At 35.7% G+C, this 10,472-nt stretch overlaps 1 non-coding gene across 1 annotated transcript; it reads right to left on the reverse strand.

Moving 5' to 3' along the window:
- Positions 1–230: 230 nt before the first annotated feature.
- Positions 231–304, reverse strand: Trnai-aau (transfer RNA isoleucine (anticodon AAU)). Its single transcript has one exon. It is a non-coding gene; the product is annotated as a tRNA-Ile (tRNA).
- Positions 305–10,472: the final 10,168 nt, after the last annotated feature.

Consider the following 10,472-nt stretch of genomic DNA (forward strand, 5'->3'; position numbering starts at 1 on the left):
ATTTCACTCCATCTTTGTATCCATACAAAATAGTGATAATTCAATAAAAATGATTCAATTTTATTCATAAAAGTATGCAATCGTTTCATCATTGTTTTGTTATGACGTTGTCACGTTAAACTATCGTCCGTAAACCGACTTTACAGACAACCAATTTTTTTTAACTTTTCTTATACCTATCCATATATCATAAAAGAAAAAAAATGTAGAACTAATTTTTCAAAACAAATTGGCCCGTGGGGGGATCGAACCCACGACCTTCGCGTTATTAGCACGACGCTCTAACCAACTGAGCTAACGGGCCGGTTAAAATGTATTTGCTTACATTATCTAACTCTATGTAAAACAATATAGTTATAATCGTACTTTGTATTGTAATACAATATATTTACAATCCTACATTGTATTAAGAATTTACACAAGGTTCGTATTAAGTAGAGTGCGCTCGCTGCTTTACGCTTGCTTAATATTTGTTATTTGTTAATACCGTGATATGTTTTCGGCCAATCAAAAGTTCTGAAAGTTCTACTCCGGCTGGCATTACAGTAATTCGTTACGTCCGTTCGTCATCGGTGCATCACACACCGTTGCATTTTTTTTATTAATAAATTACATGTTTACTCTCGCCGGGAATCGAACTGAGGACTGAGATGGATTCTATAACTAAACATTTGAAGCAAGCAAATGTTTTACTATATATTTTTGGGATTTTTTTTCGTAATTTTTTTTTTCAAAAATTAAAGAATTTCAAGTTTACGGTCAAGGTCCAGGTCATGATCTCGGCAGCTTGGGGCGGTTTGTTTTTAGGAGTCTAAAACCGTTTTTGAGAATTTTGGTTTTTATTAAAGGCAAATCTATTTTGAAGCATTTCTGATATTTTTTTTTTTAATTTTTGAGGAATAAAATGGGAACTATTTCCTTCAAAAAGGAAATTTCACCCTCAAAATAGGGAAATTTTAAGGAATTTTGAATCATTTTTGAGTTTTTTGAGGATTTTGACAAAAAGGCAGTCGCTGTGACGCCACAATCCAAGATGGTGGACATCGGCTCCACCTAAACACCCATAACCCAGGCGCCGGAACGGCCTACATATACTGCTCTAATTACACGTTTTAAGTTTGATATTTTAAACGAAATTTGTCTGAGAAACAAAAGTAATTAATAATGCACAGTAACTCGAAAATATGTTCAAATGAAAATTTAAGAGTTTATTAAGATCATTTATACGTGCTTAGCGTACATAATCATCAAATTGGTAAAACCTCTTTAAATATTTAAGCCCTAAAGGTTAGTTGGCAGCATTCAAGTAGCAAAAAAAAAAAAAAAAAAAAAAAAAAAAAAAAAAAAAAAAAAAAAACATAACGGACGTGTGAATCGGCTCATTGAGGGTCCAGCTCTATTCATTATATTATAAAGACTTAAGTATTGTGAATCGCAGACGAGAGGAATTCCGTCATCTCCGAAATACATTTATAACGGTTTCCTTTTAGAGGCGCGCTCTCGTCACGACTTCCTTACGTCAGCGAACTTTCATGCCGGCCGTCTTCAGAATGTTACACACGTCCCACCCCCAGCGACCAACCCCCGCCCCCCTCCCCTTGACTGATTGATTTTCCCCGTGTCCTCCCCCCCCCCACAACCGCTCCTACCGCGAGTGAGTGGGAGGGGCAGCGCCCTGGCGGCAACCTTCAAAAGACTTCTAAAAGCACCGAGAACATAATCGGATCGACGATCTTCTTTCCCCCCCCCCCCCCACTCCCTTGCTTCACGGGCGTCGCTTTCAGGGTACCCGCGGGACGCCCTCGCAGTCAAGAGCAGTCGTTCACGCGCCACGTTTCGGAACACGAGTAGGTTGTGGTCCTGGGTTCGCATCCTGGTCGGTCATACATCCTAATGTACGTGTTTCGTGAGCCATACCCGATCAGCACAGACCAGTGGAATTCGTTTTATTATTTAGAGAGCGGTTGTACCGCACATTATTATAACCTGGGACTGAGTTCTCATTTAAATACACCTTATTTTTTTTGTAAAAGGTAAATAAATATTCATGTAATAAAATTACATTTACATGAAAACAATTGTATCACTACGAAATATTGTTCGCAGTTAATACTAGGTTCGGATTCTTACCCGGGCATTTTGCTTTGTGTTGTCTCAGTACCTCCAGTAGTTGGAGTTATTTGTAAACCGTTCACTGAATAGCTTTCCATTATTAACTGCTCACATTAATAAGCACAATAAAACCTAATAAGTCAAATTATTAGCTATTCTAATATCTTTTTATGGATTAAAAAATTTTGCTTGACTGAAACATCAATTAAAATAAAAAACTATGCGCCAATTTTATATTATTATCTCGAAAAACGTATCTCGTAAAACGTATCTCGTTCATGCAAAAATAACCATATTTATGTGATGTACAAAGTTACAATATATTTCTTGTAGTATTAAAAACTATTTCTTGGGGACTGGTTTTCTAAAGAATCTTGTGTATAAGTAAAGAAAATAATTTTCTGTGCAGGCAGGTTTGAAACGCCCCCAAGGGATGAGAAAAAAATTTAAACATTACAAACATTCACACGTAATCTGGCCGTTAGGTGTAATGTATCAGCAGCCAGTGTACAAGAGTGTGGAGTTCATTCTGGTCCGGAAAATGACGCAAATTTTGCAGGTCGCAAAAAAAAAATTAGCTTCATTTAACAAATTCTTAAAAATATTATATTTATAGGTCTTAGTAATGTTAATTCTGGAAGTCTTAAAAACTGAATTATATTAAAACCAAACGACACACTTGAATGCATTTCGAGGGACTAAAGCCGAGAATCCTTTCCACGGAAGTTGACGCTTCAGCCAACTGAGTCGCGGTTGGCGTATGGCAGATACGCTGTGGGTATCCATTGAGTGTGCCTATTAGGTTGGTAAACAGTTTGCAATAAGACTGTGTTGGCAGCCTAGCTGGACGCACGGGGACCAAATGCGTAGGGTGGCTCTTCTAAGGGCGACACTGACTCATCCATCACGCGTCTCTTCACCTCTAAGCCAAATACACTGAATTGCGATGAAGTATTTAAGGCCTGGACTAAACACACCATGTTGTAATTTTTTTCTTCATTTTCCCGTCATGGCTTATGTTTGAGTGTTATCTCTGAAATTTAACATCTTCCTTCCATTTTTTGTCTTGTTACTAATATTTTTAACAGGAATTCACGAAGTGCAATAAAATGAGAATAAAAAGCCGCACAGACGAAATATTAAAAATTAAAAAAGAAATATATTGACATGAGTTTTTACATCCATTATATTAAACTTAACGAATATTTCTTGAAAATAAAATAGTGAGAGGACAACAAATACAATAGATGCATAATGTCATATTTCAGTAATAGTCCTTCAAAAATTGTAATCAAGATGAACTGAAAAAACAACAACGACGAAAATGAATCTATTTGGAGTGGTGACTAATTTAACTGCGGGATAATTAAGATGTTGGTTGCCTATTCCCGTCTGTACCTCTTTCAGTTGGTCTATTGCCTACCACATCTTTCAGTCATAAAAGCGTTCATAAGAACACCCGTTTTAGTTTATTCAACTGGGCGAGATAAAACACAAAAAAGAACGAAACGAAAAACACAAACTTTCATATATGTAGACCTGGTTGAACATAATTCGTGACTTTAGAGATCAACCGCGTTTCGAATAATACATCAGTTATACCGAAGCTCTGCGAAGCGTTTTGGATGCCTCTGAAGAACTAATGTTGTTTTCGACGAGTTATATAACGTTTCTCAGATAATGCCTCCTCTTCTCTGTGCGGTCTTCCAGCTCGGGTGCAGAGAGGTAGCGCCGCAGTGGGAACACAAGGACCCACATTTCAGAGGCGCCGGGCTTGAAGGCCGGTAGAGCCATCCTGACTGAGGTTTTCTTTGGATCCCCGACGTCGCTTAAGGAAATTCTAGAATTTTTTTCTTACCATAGGCCATGGCTGAATCCTTCCCCAACTTCTTGGACTGTTGTTTCGTTATCGATTGCAGTTTACAATGGCCACAGCCGCGTGGGTTTATTTCACTCCAGGCTAAACTCAACTTGCATGTAAACAAACAAACCATTTATTTTCATGTGTACAATCTTAGCTCTCGGTATATGGCGGTTGGTAGGAGTGATTTCGTGCATGAAACGGAAGTCGCAAGGAACGGACTGAACTTACGGTGCTGCCATCTGTGGTGGATGGCGCGGAGCAAAGTTCACAAAGCCAAAGGAAAATCCTGAAACTGTTTAATGAATTTTAACAAAATGGGCAGTATTTTAATCAAATACATTGTCGAAAACCAGGCCCAAAGCCGGGATTTTGTACATTTTTCGAGACATTTTCGCTTTTATCTGAGTCGTTTCATTATGTAGTATAAAAATTTCGGTATGATAAAAGTCTACGTAGCTGTGGTGAGTGCGGGAACTACTAAGTTTTGTTAACTTTTGTTGGGAAAATTACAGTATATTTTAAATTTGTATACTGTTATTTTCTCAAAATTAAATTACGTTATTCGCCTTCCACAACCGGCGCAGACTATGCGCCTGCCAGAAGAGTAACGTGGAGCTGCATAACATCCGGGCGTTCTCGACCAGAAGCCGAGTCTCGTGTCTGTTTAGTGCCCGCCGCGGAGGTTTATTACACAGTTTAAAAGAAATTTACGGCGCATCTTGGGAAATATGTAGGAATAAAAATTCAATTGACTCAAAATTATATGGTTAATAAACATTTTGGAAGTGAAATAACGGTCAATGATATATTATTAAGTGTTTAGAAAATACAAATTATGGTCTTTCAAGAAAAAAAATTATAGTTCTCCCAGCCATTTTAAGAGTATAAATATACGTTACTAGACGCTTCTGCAAGTTGTTAACCAATGGATATGTCATCTTACAAGATTAATGAAACAACTTTTACCTATTCTTAACTTATATTTTAGCCCAAAATAACTAGAGGAATAGCGTTTATGAAATCTTAAATACATGATTTCTTTTAATATGTGTTTATCTTAACTTGTACTATGATGCATGCAAAATCGGTTTACGCAATTCAATTAAACATCTGTTAACTAAGTATTTTTTATTAAATTTTAAATACGGCATGCTAATTTCACTGGTATGTGTTGAATATGAACGCATTCCACAAGATCGGAAATGTTCAGATAATAACATCCCCTTTGTCAATCAATATTTTGGACTAACAATAATTTGTTATTTTATATAGAGTGGAAACAATTACAATTACTCCAAAGTTAACCAATAATATTAGTTTTATAGCACAGTTAATTCTCCTCAAATCGTTAAAAAAATAAATCAAACTTTGTTTAAGACGTGTTCAATTTTTACAATCCATAATTGTATATTACCTAGGTAACTACAGAATAATTAATCATGTTTTATTAAATAGAAGTGTTTGGACATGATCTCATGTCTAAAACAAAGACTACATTTTACGGCTTCGTCTCAACATATTAGGAGTTTATTGTTTTGGAAAATTTCAGTTTTTAGTTATTAACTTCCACATTATGTACATATTATAATAGGAATGATATGTTTCTATTTCATTTAATCTTTTAATATACCTTATAATTAGGCCTATAATAAATGACATGATCTGTTAACTGTCCATATATACAGTTACCTCTATTTAGTCATAACTAATATTTAATTAGTTTAACCTCTAGGTCAGAATTTATGCAAGTAAAACAAATTTTTATGTTTTTTTTTCTAATATTTATATCTAAAAAAATAATTTTATTAGGGTTTTCATGTGTATACTTGTCATTTGTCCATTGTGTTTGTCCTCATTTTTGTGTTTTGTATTGTCTACATATGTATGTTTTTGTTGTCTGTTTTCTTTTTTTGTCGTGCACACCTAAAAGGTCTCTCGACTGTTGGTATGCATGATACTACAAATTGGAGATAAATAAATAAATATTTTGAAAATAAGGCTACATAGCTTCAGATGCATACGTGGAAGTCCATGAAATGAGCTACAAAAATATTTGCGTGATCACTGGTAAGAATAATTATCGTGGCTTTTGGATGAAGGTTATGACCGTGCCTGACGTTTCAGTATGCCTTGTTGCAGCCATCTTCAAGGGTGCAATTTTTAATCGCACACCTACAGCATCAAATTGGAAGAATTAAAAACACAAATTTAGTTGATATAAATTTTATACAAACAGGCCAATGCTGGGGAGGAGGGTGAAATGTCAAGGACGATGTTACAGAGGCTAAAATAATGCTCAGAAAGTTCTTGAAAAATCAGTTACATTAAATTTCGCTAGACTGTGTCTTGTGTTATATAATAAATATGTTAACGATTATACCTAATGTAAAATGTATCCCGTAAGATTGGAGTAACGACGATGAAATAACCACTCACTGAACCATTCAATAAATCCTTCGAGCTCAAGTGTTAAAAATGAAGCATGGCCTAGGATAGAGAGCTTACGAAATTGTCATTACTAAACACGAGCTGTTCGAATTTGTTAGAACAAATCTTCAAGATACCAAATTTCTATACAGTATAACGTGAATGACATAAACGGTTATAAATAAACTATTAAAGTTTTCATCAATTTTATTTGTTAAAACATGAAAAATTCCGTAATTCTTATAAAAGTTTGATAGCAATGATGGTCTATTTTTCTTTTTACAAAATACTGGAATTCAGAGCACAAATTAGCTTGGCTGACTTTCTAAATGTGGTTGGTATGCCAGGTTTATAAACTATGCAAAACATGCAAAGATGCAACGACAACACGTAATCAAGGCAAGAAACTCACGATCTTTTGTAATTCACGAAAGTTGCAAGATTAACCAACTCTACGAATCAAAATCGTGAAACAACCGAAAAATAATTACTTCTCCGGGCTTTTTAATAATGCAAGACATCACGTAACATGACCAACTTGCAATAAAATAATTTTAAAAAATAATTTATGAGTACGCAAACACAACAGAACAATTAAGCATTAATTTAGTTGTGTGTTTTGATGAACGATTGCACCTATGCGTGGGATACGGACGAGCGTGTTGCACGTCTTGCGTGTGTTGCGTGTGTTGCGTGGTTCATAAGCCCGGCCTCACAGGCTGAACACGCGCGGAACTGGAGGTCTCCGGCCGCAAGCGAGACCCGCAGCCCGCTCCGCCCGGCGCGCGAGCGGGGAGTGTGATGAGTCATTCCGGGGCACAATGCGAGGGCCGCGAAGGAATTAAGCCCTCACGTTTCTTGCGGCGCGAGGCTGCTTGGGTGCGGAAAGTGCTTGTAACGCTACGTGATTGGTTACAAACAGTGCTACTCCTTGGGACGAACCTCTGAGGCAAATGTGCTGCTCTGGCCTCCAGCAATACATTTCAGGTATACGAAAAATAAAATAACGGTTATCTTTCCAGGCGCAAAAGCAACTCGAGAGTTACAGCATATATATATATATATATAAAATTCTCGTGTCACAGTGTTAGTTACCATACACGGCTTGACCGATTTTCGTGAATTTTTGTATGCATGTTCAGTAGGTCTGAGAATCGGCTACTATCTATTTTTCATACCCCTAAGTGATGAGAGTTGTCCACCCCTAACATTATTTTTTTATTTTTTGGACAAATTTTTTTTTATAATGTGGCATTATAAAATACATACAACCCTAAATTTTCACCCTTCTATCACCAACCCCTAATTTTTAATAGAATTTTATATTTTTCAACCCCGGTCGATAGCTGATCAATTAACACTTGATCAACCTTCCCCGCCTACAGAGAGCTCATTATCTAGATTAAAACATAAACCACATATTAATATGAAATTCCATCCCTAAGGGAGTGAAAAAGTGATAATTTCATTTTATAACAGAAAAAATCCTAGGTCATAGACATACAAATAATGAGTGAGTGTCATTTCTTTATGTCTGCCACACGATCATACACATAGTAAGGTCTGGAAAATTCATATTTTTCTCCTTGGTGAGACCAGCCCGCTTAGTGGAGCTCGCAGCGGCTAGCAAAATAAAGGCGCTCATAACAGTTTTCTTCTTAACTTCGTTAATAGATAGAGTTAGTTGCCTTGAATTTTAAACGCACCATCGTTTGATGCGTTTGTCATGTCTTTAATTTTCGTTTGTTTGTGCCGTATGCGTTCCTATATACCATTCATCCGATTGCGATGAAATTTTGGTGAGTTGTTATGCGCATGCCCGTGAAGGTTTCTGAGATGGTATAACTATTTTGCAATAGTTGGAGTACAAATCGTTTCAAAATATTTTGTTTATTTCATATTATATAGCGGCACTTCGTCTGTTTTTGTTGTATAAGTGCGCACGCATGACACAATTTATTTAAATATAAAAGAGAGACAGAGATAGAGTGATACATATAGAGTGAGATAGAGAGCGACAGAGAGATATGTTGAGATAGAGCGAGGTATAGAGAATGAATTGGGTTAGATAAAGAGATATACAGATGTATAGAGCTTTATAGAGATAGAGATAGTGGGAGTTATATATGTATATATGTAGATACAAAGAGATAAATAGAGATAGAGAGATACATAGATATATATAGATGTAGATAGAGATAAATATATATTTAGAGAGATGGATAGATGATTTGTATATGCGTAACTACTTCAAACATATTACAAAACAATACTGAATGAGGCATTGCAATGCATGCCGAGCATTAGCTAGATAATGGAATATTTTCAATAGTAATCTCTTATTTTTAAGCTTTTTTCTAAAGTGCTTTATAGAGTCTAGACTACATACAGACCACCAATTTTTATATGTATACAGGTAAATAACTATACACTGGCAGAACAACGTCTGTTGGGATCTGAAAGTGATATAAATTATTTTGCACACTTGACATTCTAATTAAGTAGACAATTACTAACTACGTCTGATTTCGAAAAAGGTCCCCTTCACCCTGTGTTCAGCCCGGGCAACGCCGGGTACTGCAGCTAGTGTGTATATATATATATATATATATATATATATATATATATAAGTACAGTTTACAGGATACCTTTCCTTTACAGAATAGCCTTCACGAGAGAAACTGGCTAAATACAATAATGACTTGTTTTACTTGCATAAGTATAAAATTGAAAAATATATTATATTTTGGGTTTCAAAAGTGATAGTTTTATTTCATGAAATCTGATTGTTAACTAAGGCTGAGTTCTTGTACGTAGTTCGCCAATAACTGTGGAACAACTGAACAAAAATTAAGTCGAAATAAAAGTTCGATAAGTATTTCTCTAGAACAACAATGTAAATGAAAGCTAGTTTAACCATGTAATGTGATTATAGTTTTATATATTTTTCGTAATACTTATAAGATAGACAATTATTACGATTGATAATGTTAAATGAAAGAGGGTGTGAAGTAGGGTACGCATATTTGTTTAAAACCAGCCCTAGGCCGAACTATATGCGGGTGTATAAATAACTTAATTAATTAATCTAAGAGAGTCGTTTAAAGACTAAAAACAATTAATCGCTCTTGAAAACTAATGTGTACCAACGTTGGTACTAGCTAACTGAAACCGATACAGGTGGTGCATTTGGGAGGATCTGAATTCGTAAACTTATCTGCGGTCATCGTGATCTCTGCTTCTTTCAATATCGCGCAAATCGCCGTATAAAATGGCTGGATCCTTTCAATATATCGTCCTAGGTGAAGAGATTAGTTAGTTCAATTTCAACATCCCTTATCACTCACTTTCATTAGCTCCGAGTCAGCCTCCATGTGATACGGAGCCCAATATAATCTTGGAGGACCTGCCGACTTAAAATTCTGTGCAAGAACGTCTGGCATTTATGCATAGAAAATAATTTTCTGTACACTAAAAAAAGATATCATGGAAACCAATTGCCAAGAAATAGTTTGCAATACTAAAAGAAAAATATAGTGTTTTAGTAAATCACATGGCTATGGTTATTTTTGCACACAATTTTTTTTTATGAAAGTGACTGTGATTAAGGCAACCACCCCTCTTCCTTTTTACCTGTACGTTGGCCAGAGCTTCAGAAAAAAATAATACGAGATTTGAAAACTGATCTAGATATCAAAGTGGTGTCTCTTTATGAAAATCATTTAACAATACGCTGAGGACGGATGAGTAGTTATGTTTTAGTAATTTGATTTTAAACTGTATTATATAAAAGAGTGAATGTGGTAAAATACGTGATATCAGGATAATTTTATTAATAAACCACATAGTACATCTTTTTGAAATTACTAGAAGGTATTGCATTACACTATTATCTTCATTTCTCTGCCAAATAATGTTATGGTTATTGCTTAAATTTCATAGTTGACCTATGGACGACGATAAAACTGCGCGCCAGTCAATATAGCCTTGCGTTTAGAGGCGATACCGCGCTAGAAGCACCAGCGAGCTTCGCGCTTACCATCCCGCCTCACTAACACAAATAAACCCC

The sequence above is a fragment of the Bacillus rossius genome (assembly GCF_032445375.1).
Source record: "Bacillus rossius redtenbacheri isolate Brsri chromosome 9 unlocalized genomic scaffold, Brsri_v3 Brsri_v3_scf9_2, whole genome shotgun sequence".
NCBI lineage: Eukaryota > Metazoa > Arthropoda > Insecta > Phasmatodea > Bacillidae > Bacillus > Bacillus rossius.